Source organism: Rhamphochromis sp. 'chilingali' (assembly GCF_963969265.1).
Source record: "Rhamphochromis sp. 'chilingali' genome assembly, chromosome: 6".
NCBI lineage: Eukaryota > Metazoa > Chordata > Actinopteri > Cichliformes > Cichlidae > Rhamphochromis > Rhamphochromis sp. 'chilingali'.
In genome coordinates, this window is record NC_137933.1 from 7388441 (window position 1) to 7403213 (window position 14773).

Consider the following 14773-nt stretch of genomic DNA (forward strand, 5'->3'; position numbering starts at 1 on the left):
TTGAAAAGCTTAGCTCAAACAGCTGCAAATCCTGTTTGCCCAGCACGGGGACCTTGAGTTCTATAAGATAAAGCCATAAACATGTTTGTCTGAGTCTTCTATCAAAAGTTACAGCTATTTATATGAAGTTGTACAAAAACGCTTTCTTTCGCCAAGACAGTGCGTTTCTCACTGTTACATGCATTTGAATGGGGAACTCGACCGAAACAAAGTATAGGTTTTCATTATGTGTATAACTTGAAAATCTTAGCTCGAACAGCTGCAAAACCTGTTTTCCTAGCACGGGGACCTTGAGTTCTATAAGATAAAGCCATAAACATGTTTGTCTGAGTCTTCTATCAAAAGTTACAGCTATTTATATGAAGTTGTACAAAAACGCTTTCTTTCGCCAAGACAGTGCGTTTCTCACTGTTACATGCATTTGAATGGGGAACTCGACCGAAACAAAGTATAGGTTTTCATTATGTGTATAACTTGAAAATCTTAGCTCAAACAGCTGCAAATCCTGGTTTCCCAGCACGGGGACCTTGAGTTCTATAAGATAAAGCCATAAACATGTTTGTCTGAGTCTTCTATCAAAAGTTACAGCTATTTATATGAAGTTGTACAAAAACGCTTTCTTTCGCCAAGACAGTGCGTTTCTCACTGTTACATGCATTTGAATGGGGAACTCGACCGAAACAAAGTATAGGTTTTCATTATGTGTATAACTTGAAAAGCTTAGCTCAAACAGCTGCAAATCCTGTTTTCCCAGCACGGGGACCTTGAGTTCTATAAGATAAAGCCATAAACATGTTTGTCTGAGTCTTCTATCAAAAGTTACAGCTATTTATATGAAGTTGTACAAAAACGCTTTCTTTCGCCAAGACAGTGCGTTTCTCACTGTCACATGCATTTGAATGGGGAACTCGACCGAAACAAAGTATAGGTTTTCATTATGTGTATAACTTGAAAATCTTAGCTCAAACAGCTTCAAATCCTGGTTTCCCAGCACGGGGACCTTGAGTTCTATAAGATAAAGCCATAAACATGTTTGTCTGAGTCTTCTATCAAAAGTTACAGCTATTTATATGAAGTTGTACAAAAACGCTTTCTTTCGCCAAGACAGTGCGTTTCTCACTGTTACATGCATTTGAATGGGGAACTCGACCGAAACAAAGTATAGGTTTTCATTATGTGTATAACTTGAAAAGCTTAGCTCAAACAGCTGCAAAACCTGTTTTCCTAGCACGGGGACCTTGAGTTCTATAAGATAAAGCCATAAACATGTTTGTCTGAGTCTTCTATCAAAAGTTACAGCTATTTATATGAAGTTGTACAAAAACGCTTTCTTTCGCCAAGACAGTGCGTTTCTCACTGTTACATGCATTTGAATGGGGAACTCGACCGAAACAAAGTATAGGTTTTCATTATGTGTATAACTTGAAAATCTTAGCTCAAACAGCTGCAAATCCTGTTTTCCCAGCACGGGGACCTTGAGTTCTATAAGATAAAGCCATAAACATGTTTGTCTGAGTCTTCTATCAAAAGTTACAGCTATTTATATGAAGTTGTACAAAAACGCTTTCTTTCGCCAAGACAGTGCGTTTCTCACTGTTACATGCATTTGAATGGGGAACTCGACCGAAACAAAGTATAGGTTTTCATTATGTGTATAACTTGAAAAGCTTAGCTCAAACAGCTGCAAATCCTGTTTGCCCAGCACGGGGACCTTGAGTTCTATAAGATAAAGCCATAAACATGTTTGTCTGAGTCTTCTATCAAAAGTTACAGCTATTTATATGAAGTTGTACAAAAACGCTTTCTTTCGCCAAGACAGTGCGTTTCTCACTGTTACATGCATTTGAATGGGGAACTCGACCGAAACAAAGTATAGGTTTTCATTATGTGTATAACTTGAAAATCTTAGCTCGAACAGCTGCAAAACCTGTTTTCCCAGCACGGGGACCTTGAGTTCTATAAGATAAAGCCATAAACATGTTTGTCTGAGTCTTCTATCAAAAGTTACAGCTATTTATATGAAGTTGTACAAAAACGCTTTCTTTCGCCAAGACAGTGCGTTTCTCACTGTCACATGCATTTGAATGGGGAACTCGACCGAAACAAAGTATAGGTTTTCATTATGTGTATAACTTGAAAATCTTAGCTCAAACAGCTTCAAATCCTGGTTTCCCAGCACGGGGACCTTGAGTTCTATAAGATAAAGCCATAAACATGTTTGTCTGAGTCTTCTATCAAAAGTTACAGCTATTTATATGAAGTTGTACAAAAACGCTTTCTTTCGCCAAGACAGTGCGTTTCTCACTGTTACATGCATTTGAATGGGGAACTCGACCGAAACAAAGTATAGGTTTTCATTATGTGTATAACTTGAAAAGCTTAGCTCAAACAGCTGCAAAACCTGTTTTCCTAGCACGGGGACCTTGAGTTCTATAAGATAAAGCCATAAACATGTTTGTCTGAGTCTTCTATCAAAAGTTACAGCTATTTATATGAAGTTGTACAAAAACGCTTTCTTTCGCCAAGACAGTGCGTTTCTCACTGTTACATGCATTTGAATGGGGAACTCGACCGAAACAAAGTATAGGTTTTCATTATGTGTATAACTTGAAAATCTTAGCTCAAACAGCTGCAAATCCTGTTTTCCCAGCACGGGGACCTTGAGTTCTATAAGATAAAGCCATAAACATGTTTGTCTGAGTCTTCTATCAAAAGTTACAGCTATTTATATGAAGTTGTACAAAAACGCTTTCTTTCGCCAAGACAGTGCGTTTCTCACTGTTACATGCATTTGAATGGGGAACTCGACCGAAACAAAGTATAGGTTTTCATTATGTGTATAACTTGAAAATCTTAGCTCAAACAGCTGCAAATCCTGGTTTCCCAGCACGGGGACCTTGAGTTCTATAAGATAAAGCCATAAACATGTTTGTCTGAGTCTTCTATCAAAAGTTACAGCTATTTATATGAAGTTGTACAAAAACGCTTTCTTTCGCCAAGACAGTGCGTTTCTCACTGTTACATGCATTTGAATGGGGAACTCGACCGAAACAAAGTATAGGTTTTCATTATGTGTATAACTTGAAAAGCTTAGCTCAAACAGCTGCAAATCCTGTTTGCCCAGCACGGGGACCTTGAGTTCTATAAGATAAAGCCATAAACATGTTTGTCTGAGTCTTCTATCAAAAGTTACAGCTATTTATATGAAGTTGTACAAAAACGCTTTCTTTCGCCAAGACAGTGCGTTTCTCACTGTTACATGCATTTGAATGGGGAACTCGACCGAAACAAAGTATAGGTTTTCATTATGTGTATAACTTGAAAATCTTAGCTCGAACAGCTGCAAAACCTGTTTTCCTAGCACGGGGACCTTGAGTTCTATAAGATAAAGCCATAAACATGTTTGTCTGAGTCTTCTATCAAAAGTTACAGCTATTTATATGAAGTTGTACAAAAACGCTTTCTTTCGCCAAGACAGTGCGTTTCTCACTGTTACATGCATTTGAATGGGGAACTCGACCGAAACAAAGTATAGGTTTTCATTATGTGTATAACTTGAAAATCTTAGCTCAAACAGCTGCAAATCCTGGTTTCCCAGCACGGGGACCTTGAGTTCTATAAGATAAAGCCATAAACATGTTTGTCTGAGTCTTCTATCAAAAGTTACAGCTATTTATATGAAGTTGTACAAAAACGCTTTCTTTCGCCAAGACAGTGCGTTTCTCACTGTTACATGCATTTGAATGGGGAACTCGACCGAAACAAAGTATAGGTTTTCATTATGTGTATAACTTGAAAAGCTTAGCTCAAACAGCTGCAAATCCTGTTTGCCCAGCACGGGGACCTTGAGTTCTATAAGATAAAGCCATAAACATGTTTGTCTGAGTCTTCTATCAAAAGTTACAGCTATTTATATGAAGTTGTACAAAAACGCTTTCTTTCGCCAAGACAGTGCGTTTCTCACTGTTACATGCATTTGAATGGGGAACTCGACCGAAACAAAGTATAGGTTTTCATTATGTGTATAACTTGAAAATCTTAGCTCGAACAGCTGCAAAACCTGTTTTCCTAGCACGGGGACCTTGAGTTCTATAAGATAAAGCCATAAACATGTTTGTCTGAGTCTTCTATCAAAAGTTACAGCTATTTATATGAAGTTGTACAAAAACGCTTTCTTTCGCCAAGACAGTGCGTTTCTCACTGTCACATGCATTTGAATGGGGAACTCGACCGAAACAAAGTATAGGTTTTCATTATGTGTATAACTTGAAAATCTTAGCTCAAACAGCTTCAAATCCTGGTTTCCCAGCACGGGGACCTTGAGTTCTATAAGATAAAGCCATAAACATGTTTGTCTGAGTCTTCTATCAAAAGTTACAGCTATTTATATGAAGTTGTACAAAAACGCTTTCTTTCGCCAAGACAGTGCGTTTCTCACTGTCACATGCATTTGAATGGGGAACTCGACCGAAACAAAGTATAGGTTTTCATTATGTGTATAACTTGAAAAGCTTAGCTCAAACAGCTGCAAATCCTGTTTGCCCAGCACGGGGACCTTGAGTTCTATAAGATAAAGCCATAAACATGTTTGTCTGAGTCTTCTATCAAAAGTTACAGCTATTTATATGAAGTTGTACAAAAACGCTTTCTTTCGCCAAGACAGTGCGTTTCTCACTGTTACATGCATTTGAATGGGGAACTCGACCGAAACAAAGTATAGGTTTTCATTATGTGTATAACTTGAAAATCTTAGCTCGAACAGCTGCAAAACCTGTTTTCCTAGCACGGGGACCTTGAGTTCTATAAGATAAAGCCATAAACATGTTTGTCTGAGTCTTCTATCAAAAGTTACAGCTATTTATATGAAGTTGTACAAAAACGCTTTCTTTCGCCAAGACAGTGCGTTTCTCACTGTTACATGCATTTGAATGGGGAACTCGACCGAAACAAAGTATAGGTTTTCATTATGTGTATAACTTGAAAATCTTAGCTCAAACAGCTGCAAATCCTGGTTTCCCAGCACGGGGACCTTGAGTTCTATAAGATAAAGCCATAAACATGTTTGTCTGAGTCTTCTATCAAAAGTTACAGCTATTTATATGAAGTTGTACAAAAACGCTTTCTTTCGCCAAGACAGTGCGTTTCTCACTGTTACATGCATTTGAATGGGGAACTCGACCGAAACAAAGTATAGGTTTTCATTATGTGTATAACTTGAAAAGCTTAGCTCAAACAGCTGCAAATCCTGTTTTCCCAGCACGGGGACCTTGAGTTCTATAAGATAAAGCCATAAACATGTTTGTCTGAGTCTTCTATCAAAAGTTACAGCTATTTATATGAAGTTGTACAAAAACGCTTTCTTTCGCCAAGACAGTGCGTTTCTCACTGTCACATGCATTTGAATGGGGAACTCGACCGAAACAAAGTATAGGTTTTCATTATGTGTATAACTTGAAAATCTTAGCTCAAACAGCTTCAAATCCTGGTTTCCCAGCACGGGGACCTTGAGTTCTATAAGATAAAGCCATAAACATGTTTGTCTGAGTCTTCTATCAAAAGTTACAGCTATTTATATGAAGTTGTACAAAAACGCTTTCTTTCGCCAAGACAGTGCGTTTCTCACTGTTACATGCATTTGAATGGGGAACTCGACCGAAACAAAGTATAGGTTTTCATTATGTGTATAACTTGAAAAGCTTAGCTCAAACAGCTGCAAAACCTGTTTTCCTAGCACGGGGACCTTGAGTTCTATAAGATAAAGCCATAAACATGTTTGTCTGAGTCTTCTATCAAAAGTTACAGCTATTTATATGAAGTTGTACAAAAACGCTTTCTTTCGCCAAGACAGTGCGTTTCTCACTGTTACATGCATTTGAATGGGGAACTCGACCGAAACAAAGTATAGGTTTTCATTATGTGTATAACTTGAAAATCTTAGCTCAAACAGCTGCAAATCCTGTTTTCCCAGCACGGGGACCTTGAGTTCTATAAGATAAAGCCATAAACATGTTTGTCTGAGTCTTCTATCAAAAGTTACAGCTATTTATATGAAGTTGTACAAAAACGCTTTCTTTCGCCAAGACAGTGCGTTTCTCACTGTTACATGCATTTGAATGGGGAACTCGACCGAAACAAAGTATAGGTTTTCATTATGTGTATAACTTGAAAAGCTTAGCTCAAACAGCTGCAAATCCTGTTTGCCCAGCACGGGGACCTTGAGTTCTATAAGATAAAGCCATAAACATGTTTGTCTGAGTCTTCTATCAAAAGTTACAGCTATTTATATGAAGTTGTACAAAAACGCTTTCTTTCGCCAAGACAGTGCGTTTCTCACTGTTACATGCATTTGAATGGGGAACTCGACCGAAACAAAGTATAGGTTTTCATTATGTGTATAACTTGAAAATCTTAGCTCGAACAGCTGCAAAACCTGTTTTCCTAGCACGGGGACCTTGAGTTCTATAAGATAAAGCCATAAACATGTTTGTCTGAGTCTTCTATCAAAAGTTACAGCTATTTATATGAAGTTGTACAAAAACGCTTTCTTTCGCCAAGACAGTGCGTTTCTCACTGTTACATGCATTTGAATGGGGAACTCGACCGAAACAAAGTATAGGTTTTCATTATGTGAATAATTTTAAAATCTTAGCTCAAACGGCTGCAAAACCTGTTTTCCTAGCACGGGGACCTTGAGTTCTATAAGATAAAGCCATAAACATGTTTGTCTGAGTCTTCTATCAAAAGTTACAGCTATTTATATGAAGTTGTACAAAAACGCTTTCTTTCGCCAAGACAGTGCGTTTCTCACTGTTACATGCATTTGAATGGGGAACTCGACCGAAACAAAGTATAGGTTTTCATTATGTGTATAACTTGAAAATCTTAGCTCAAACAGCTGCAAATCCTGGTTTCCCAGCACGGGGACCTTGAGTTCTATAAGATAAAGCCATAAACATGTTTGTCTGAGTCTTCTATCAAAAGTTACAGCTATTTATATGAAGTTGTACAAAAACGCTTTCTTTCGCCAAGACAGTGCGTTTCTCACTGTTACATGCATTTGAATGGGGAACTCGACCGAAACAAAGTATAGGTTTTCATTATGTGTATAACTTGAAAATCTTAGCTCAAACAGCTTCAAATCCTGTTTTCCCAGCACGGGGACCTTGAGTTCTATAAGATAAAGCCATAAACATGTTTGTCTGAGTCTTCTATCAAAAGTTACAGCTATTTATATGAAGTTGTACAAAAACGCTTTCTTTCGCCAAGACAGTGCGTTTCTCACTGTTACATGCATTTGAATGGGGAACTCGACCGAAACAAAGTATAGGTTTTCATTATGTGTATAACTTGAAAATCTTAGCTCAAACAGCTGCAAATCCTGTTTTCCCAGCACGGGGACCTTGAGTTCTATAAGATATAGCCATAAACATGTTTGTCTGAGTCTTCTATCAAAAGTTACAGCTATTTATATGAAGTTGTACAAAAACGCTTTCTTTCGCCAAGACAGTGCGTTTCTCACTGTTACATGCATTTGAATGGGGAACTCGACCGAAACAAAGTATAGGTTTTCATTATGTGTATAACTTGAAAATCTTAGCTCAAACAGCTGCAAATCCTGTTTTCCCAGCACGGGGACCTTGAGTTCTATAAGATAAAGCCATAAACATGTTTGTCTGAGTCTTCTATCAAAAGTTACAGCTATTTATATGAAGTTGTACAAAAACGCTTTCTTTCGCCAAGACAGTGCGTTTCTCACTGTTACATGCATTTGAATGGGGAACTCGACCGAAACAAAGTATAGGTTTTCATTATGTGTATAACTTGAAAATCTTAGCTCGAACAGCTGCAAAACCTGTTTTCCTAGCACGGGGACCTTGAGTTCTATAAGATAAAGCCATAAACATGTTTGTCTGAGTCTTCTATCAAAAGTTACAGCTATTTATATGAAGTTGTACAAAAACGCTTTCTTTCGCCAAGACAGTGCGTTTCTCACTGTTACATGCATTTGAATGGGGAACTCGACCGAAACAAAGTATAGGTTTTCATTATGTGAATAATTTTAAAATCTTAGCTCAAACGGCTGCAAAACCTGTTTTCCTAGCACGGGGACCTTGAGTTCTATAAGATAAAGCCATAAACATGTTTGTCTGAGTCTTCTATCAAAAGTTACAGCTATTTATATGAAGTTGTACAAAAACGCTTTCTTTCGCCAAGACAGTGCGTTTCTCACTGTTACATGCATTTGAATGGGGAACTCGACCGAAACAAAGTATAGGTTTTCATTATGTGTATAACTTGAAAATCTTAGCTCAAACAGCTGCAAATCCTGGTTTCCCAGCACGGGGACCTTGAGTTCTATAAGATAAAGCCATAAACATGTTTGTCTGAGTCTTCTATCAAAAGTTACAGCTATTTATATGAAGTTGTACAAAAACGCTTTCTTTCGCCAAGACAGTGCGTTTCTCACTGTTACATGCATTTGAATGGGGAACTCGACCGAAACAAAGTATAGGTTTTCATTATGTGTATAACTTGAAAATCTTAGCTCAAACAGCTTCAAATCCTGTTTTCCCAGCACGGGGACCTTGAGTTCTATAAGATAAAGCCATAAACATGTTTGTCTGAGTCTTCTATCAAAAGTTACAGCTATTTATATGAAGTTGTACAAAAACGCTTTCTTTCGCCAAGACAGTGCGTTTCTCACTGTTACATGCATTTGAATGGGGAACTCGACCGAAACAAAGTATAGGTTTTCATTATGTGTATAACTTGAAAATCTTAGCTCAAACAGCTGCAAATCCTGTTTTCCCAGCACGGGGACCTTGAGTTCTATAAGATATAGCCATAAACATGTTTGTCTGAGTCTTCTATCAAAAGTTACAGCTATTTATATGAAGTTGTACAAAAACGCTTTCTTTCGCCAAGACAGTGCGTTTCTCACTGTTACATGCATTTGAATGGGGAACTCGACCGAAACAAAGTATAGGTTTTCATTATGTGTATAACTTGAAAATCTTAGCTCAAACAGCTGCAAATCCTGTTTTCCCAGCACGGGGACCTTGAGTTCTATAAGATAAAGCCATAAACATGTTTGTCTGAGTCTTCTATCAAAAGTTACAGCTATTTATATGAAGTTGTACAAAAACGCTTTCTTTCGCCAAGACAGTGCGTTTCTCACTGTTACATGCATTTGAATGGGGAACTCGACCGAAACAAAGTATAGGTTTTCATTATGTGTATAACTTGAAAATCTTAGCTCGAACAGCTGCAAAACCTGTTTTCCTAGCACGGGGACCTTGAGTTCTATAAGATAAAGCCATAAACATGTTTGTCTGAGTCTTCTATCAAAAGTTACAGCTATTTATATGAAGTTGTACAAAAACGCTTTCTTTCGCCAAGACAGTGCGTTTCTCACTGTTACATGCATTTGAATGGGGAACTCGACCGAAACAAAGTATAGGTTTTCATTATGTGTATAACTTGAAAATCTTAGCTCGAACAGCTGCAAATCCTGGTTTCCCAGCACGGGGACCTTGAGTTCTATAAGATAAAGCCATAAACATGTTTGTCTGAGTCTTCTATCAAAAGTTACAGCTATTTATATGAAGTTGTACAAAAACGCTTTCTTTCGCCAAGACAGTGCGTTTCTCACTGTTACATGCATTTGAATGGGGAACTCGACCGAAACAAAGTATAGGTTTTCATTATGTGTATAACTTGAAAATCTTAGCTCGAACAGCTGCAAAACCTGTTTTCCTAGCACGGGGACCTTGAGTTCTATAAGATAAAGCCATAAACATGTTTGTCTGAGTCTTCTATCAAAAGTTACAGCTATTTATATGAAGTTGTACAAAAACGCTTTCTTTCGCCAAGACAGTGCGTTTCTCACTGTTACATGCATTTGAATGGGGAACTCGACCGAAACAAAGTATAGGTTTTCATTATGTGAATAATTTTAAAATCTTAGCTCAAACGGCTGCAAAACCTGTTTTCCTAGCACGGGGACCTTGAGTTCTATAAGATAAAGCCATAAACATGTTTGTCTGAGTCTTCTATCAAAAGTTACAGCTATTTATATGAAGTTGTACAAAAACGCTTTCTTTCGCCAAGACAGTGCGTTTCTCACTGTTACATGCATTTGAATGGGGAACTCGACCGAAACAAAGTATAGGTTTTCATTATGTGTATAACTTGAAAATCTTAGCTCAAACAGCTGCAAATCCTGGTTTCCCAGCACGGGGACCTTGAGTTCTATAAGATAAAGCCATAAACATGTTTGTCTGAGTCTTCTATCAAAAGTTACAGCTATTTATATGAAGTTGTACAAAAACGCTTTCTTTCGCCAAGACAGTGCGTTTCTCACTGTTACATGCATTTGAATGGGGAACTCGACCGAAACAAAGTATAGGTTTTCATTATGTGTATAACTTGAAAATCTTAGCTCAAACAGCTTCAAATCCTGTTTTCCCAGCACGGGGACCTTGAGTTCTATAAGATAAAGCCATAAACATGTTTGTCTGAGTCTTCTATCAAAAGTTACAGCTATTTATATGAAGTTGTACAAAAACGCTTTCTTTCGCCAAGACAGTGCGTTTCTCACTGTTACATGCATTTGAATGGGGAACTCGACCGAAACAAAGTATAGGTTTTCATTATGTGTATAACTTGAAAATCTTAGCTCAAACAGCTGCAAATCCTGTTTTCCCAGCACGGGGACCTTGAGTTCTATAAGATATAGCCATAAACATGTTTGTCTGAGTCTTCTATCAAAAGTTACAGCTATTTATATGAAGTTGTACAAAAACGCTTTCTTTCGCCAAGACAGTGCGTTTCTCACTGTTACATGCATTTGAATGGGGAACTCGACCGAAACAAAGTATAGGTTTTCATTATGTGTATAACTTGAAAATCTTAGCTCAAACAGCTGCAAATCCTGTTTTCCCAGCACGGGGACCTTGAGTTCTATAAGATAAAGCCATAAACATGTTTGTCTGAGTCTTCTATCAAAAGTTACAGCTATTTATATGAAGTTGTACAAAAACGCTTTCTTTCGCCAAGACAGTGCGTTTCTCACTGTTACATGCATTTGAATGGGGAACTCGACCGAAACAAAGTATAGGTTTTCATTATGTGTATAACTTGAAAATCTTAGCTCGAACAGCTGCAAAACCTGTTTTCCTAGCACGGGGACCTTGAGTTCTATAAGATAAAGCCATAAACATGTTTGTCTGAGTCTTCTATCAAAAGTTACAGCTATTTATATGAAGTTGTACAAAAACGCTTTCTTTCGCCAAGACAGTGCGTTTCTCACTGTTACATGCATTTGAATGGGGAACTCGACCGAAACAAAGTATAGGTTTTCATTATGTGAATAATTTTAAAATCTTAGCTCAAACGGCTGCAAAACCTGTTTTCCTAGCACGGGGACCTTGAGTTCTATAAGATAAAGCCATAAACATGTTTGTCTGAGTCTTCTATCAAAAGTTACAGCTATTTATATGAAGTTGTACAAAAACGCTTTCTTTCGCCAAGACAGTGCGTTTCTCACTGTTACATGCATTTGAATGGGGAACTCGACCGAAACAAAGTATAGGTTTTCATTATGTGTATAACTTGAAAATCTTAGCTCAAACAGCTGCAAATCCTGGTTTCCCAGCACGGGGACCTTGAGTTCTATAAGATAAAGCCATAAACATGTTTGTCTGAGTCTTCTATCAAAAGTTACAGCTATTTATATGAAGTTGTACAAAAACGCTTTCTTTCGCCAAGACAGTGCGTTTCTCACTGTTACATGCATTTGAATGGGGAACTCGACCGAAACAAAGTATAGGTTTTCATTATGTGTATAACTTGAAAATCTTAGCTCAAACAGCTGCAAATCCTGGTTTCCCAGCACGGGGACCTTGAGTTCTATAAGATAAAGCCATAAACATGTTTGTCTGAGTCTTCTATCAAAAGTTACAGCTATTTATATGAAGTTGTACAAAAACGCTTTCTTTCGCCAAGACAGTGCGTTTCTCACTGTTACATGCATTTGAATGGGGAACTCGACCGAAACAAAGTATAGGTTTTCATTATGTGTATAACTTGAAAATCTTAGCTCAAACAGCTTCAAATCCTGTTTTCCCAGCACGGGGACCTTGAGTTCTATAAGATATAGCCATAAACATGTTTGTCTGAGTCTTCTATCAAAAGTTACAGCTATTTATATGAAGTTGTACAAAAACGCTTTCTTTCGCCAAGACAGTGCGTTTCTCACTGTTACATGCATTTGAATGGGGAACTCGACCGAAACAAAGTATAGGTTTTCATTATGTGTATAACTTGAAAATCTTAGCTCGAACAGCTGCAAAACCTGTTTTCCTAGCACGGGGACCTTGAGTTCTATAAGATAAAGCCATAAACATGTTTGTCTGAGTCTTCTATCAAAAGTTACAGCTATTTATATGAAGTTGTACAAAAACGCTTTCTTTCGCCAAGACAGTGCGTTTCTCACTGTTACATGCATTTGAATGGGGAACTCGACCGAAACAAAGTATAGGTTTTCATTATGTGAATAATTTTAAAATCTTAGCTCAAACGGCTGCAAAACCTGTTTTCCTAGCACGGGGACCTTGAGTTCTATAAGATAAAGCCATAAACATGTTTGTCTGAGTCTTCTATCAAAAGTTACAGCTATTTATATGAAGTTGTACAAAAACGCTTTCTTTCGCCAAGACAGTGCGTTTCTCACTGTTACATGCATTTGAATGGGGAACTCGACCGAAACAAAGTATAGGTTTTCATTATGTGTATAACTTGAAAATCTTAGCTCAAACAGCTGCAAATCCTGGTTTCCCAGCACGGGGACCTTGAGTTCTATAAGATAAAGCCATAAACATGTTTGTCTGAGTCTTCTATCAAAAGTTACAGCTATTTATATGAAGTTGTACAAAAACGCTTTCTTTCGCCAAGACAGTGCGTTTCTCACTGTTACATGCATTTGAATGGGGAACTCGACCGAAACAAAGTATAGGTTTTCATTATGTGTATAACTTGAAAAGCTTAGCTCAAACAGCTGCAAATCCTGTTTGCCCAGCACGGGGACCTTGAGTTCTATAAGATAAAGCCATAAACATGTTTGTCTGAGTCTTCTATCAAAAGTTACAGCTATTTATATGAAGTTGTACAAAAACGCTTTCTTTCGCCAAGACAGTGCGTTTCTCACTGTTACATGCATTTGAATGGGGAACTCGACCGAAACAAAGTATAGGTTTTCATTATGTGTATAACTTGAAAATCTTAGCTCAAACAGCTGCAAATCCTGGTTTCCCAGCACGGGGACCTTGAGTTCTATAAGATAAAGCCATAAACATGTTTGTCTGAGTCTTCTATCAAAAGTTACAGCTATTTATATGAAGTTGTACAAAAACGCTTTCTTTCGCCAAGACAGTGCGTTTCTCACTGTTACATGCATTTGAATGGGGAACTCGACCGAAACAAAGTATAGGTTTTCATTATGTGTATAACTTGAAAAGCTTAGCTCAAACAGCTGCAAATCCTGTTTGCCCAGCACGGGGACCTTGAGTTCTATAAGATAAAGCCATAAACATGTTTGTCTGAGTCTTCTATCAAAAGTTACAGCTATTTATATGAAGTTGTACAAAAACGCTTTCTTTCGCCAAGACAGTGCGTTTCTCACTGTTACATGCATTTGAATGGGGAACTCGACCGAAACAAAGTATAGGTTTTCATTATGTGTATAACTTGAAAATCTTAGCTCGAACAGCTGCAAAACCTGTTTTCCTAGCACGGGGACCTTGAGTTCTATAAGATAAAGCCATAAACATGTTTGTCTGAGTCTTCTATCAAAAGTTACAGCTATTTATATGAAGTTGTACAAAAACGCTTTCTTTCGCCAAGACAGTGCGTTTCTCACTGTTACATGCATTTGAATGGGGAACTCGACCGAAACAAAGTATAGGTTTTCATTATGTGTATAACTTGAAAATCTGAGCTCAAACAGCTGCAAATCCTGTTTTTCCAGCACGGGGACCTTGAGTTCTATAAGATAAAGCCATAAACATGTTTGTCTGAGTCTTCTATCAAAAGTTACAGCTATTTATATGAAGTTGTACAAAAACGCTTTCTTTCGCCAAGACAGTGCGTTTCTCACTGTTACATGCATTTGAATGGGGAACTCGACCGAAACAAAGTATAGGTTTTCATTATGTGTATAACTTGAAAATCTTAGCTCAAACAGCTGCAAATCCTGTTTTCCCAGCACGGGGACCTTGAGTTCTATAAGATAAAGCCATAAACATGTTTGTCTGAGTCTTCTATCAAAAGTTACAGCTATTTATATGAAGTTGTACAAAAACGCTTTATTTCGCCAAGACAGTGCGTTTCTCACTGTTACATGCATTTGAATGGGGAACTCGACCGAAACAAAGTATAGGTTTTCATTATGTGTATAACTTGAAAATCTTAGCTCAAACAGCTGCAAATCCTGTTTTCCCAGCACGGGGACCTTGAGTTCTATAAGATAAAGCCATAAACATGTTTGTCTGAGTCTTCTATCAAAAGTTACAGCTATTTATATGAAGTTGTACAAAAACGCTTTCTTTCGCCAAGACAGTGCGTTTCTCACTGTTACATGCATTTGAATGGGGAACTCGACCGAAACAAAGTATAGGTTTTCATTATGTGTATAACTTGAAAATCTTAGCTCAAACAGCTGCAAATCCTGTTTTCCCAGCACGGGGACCTTGAGTTCTATAAGATAAAGCCATAA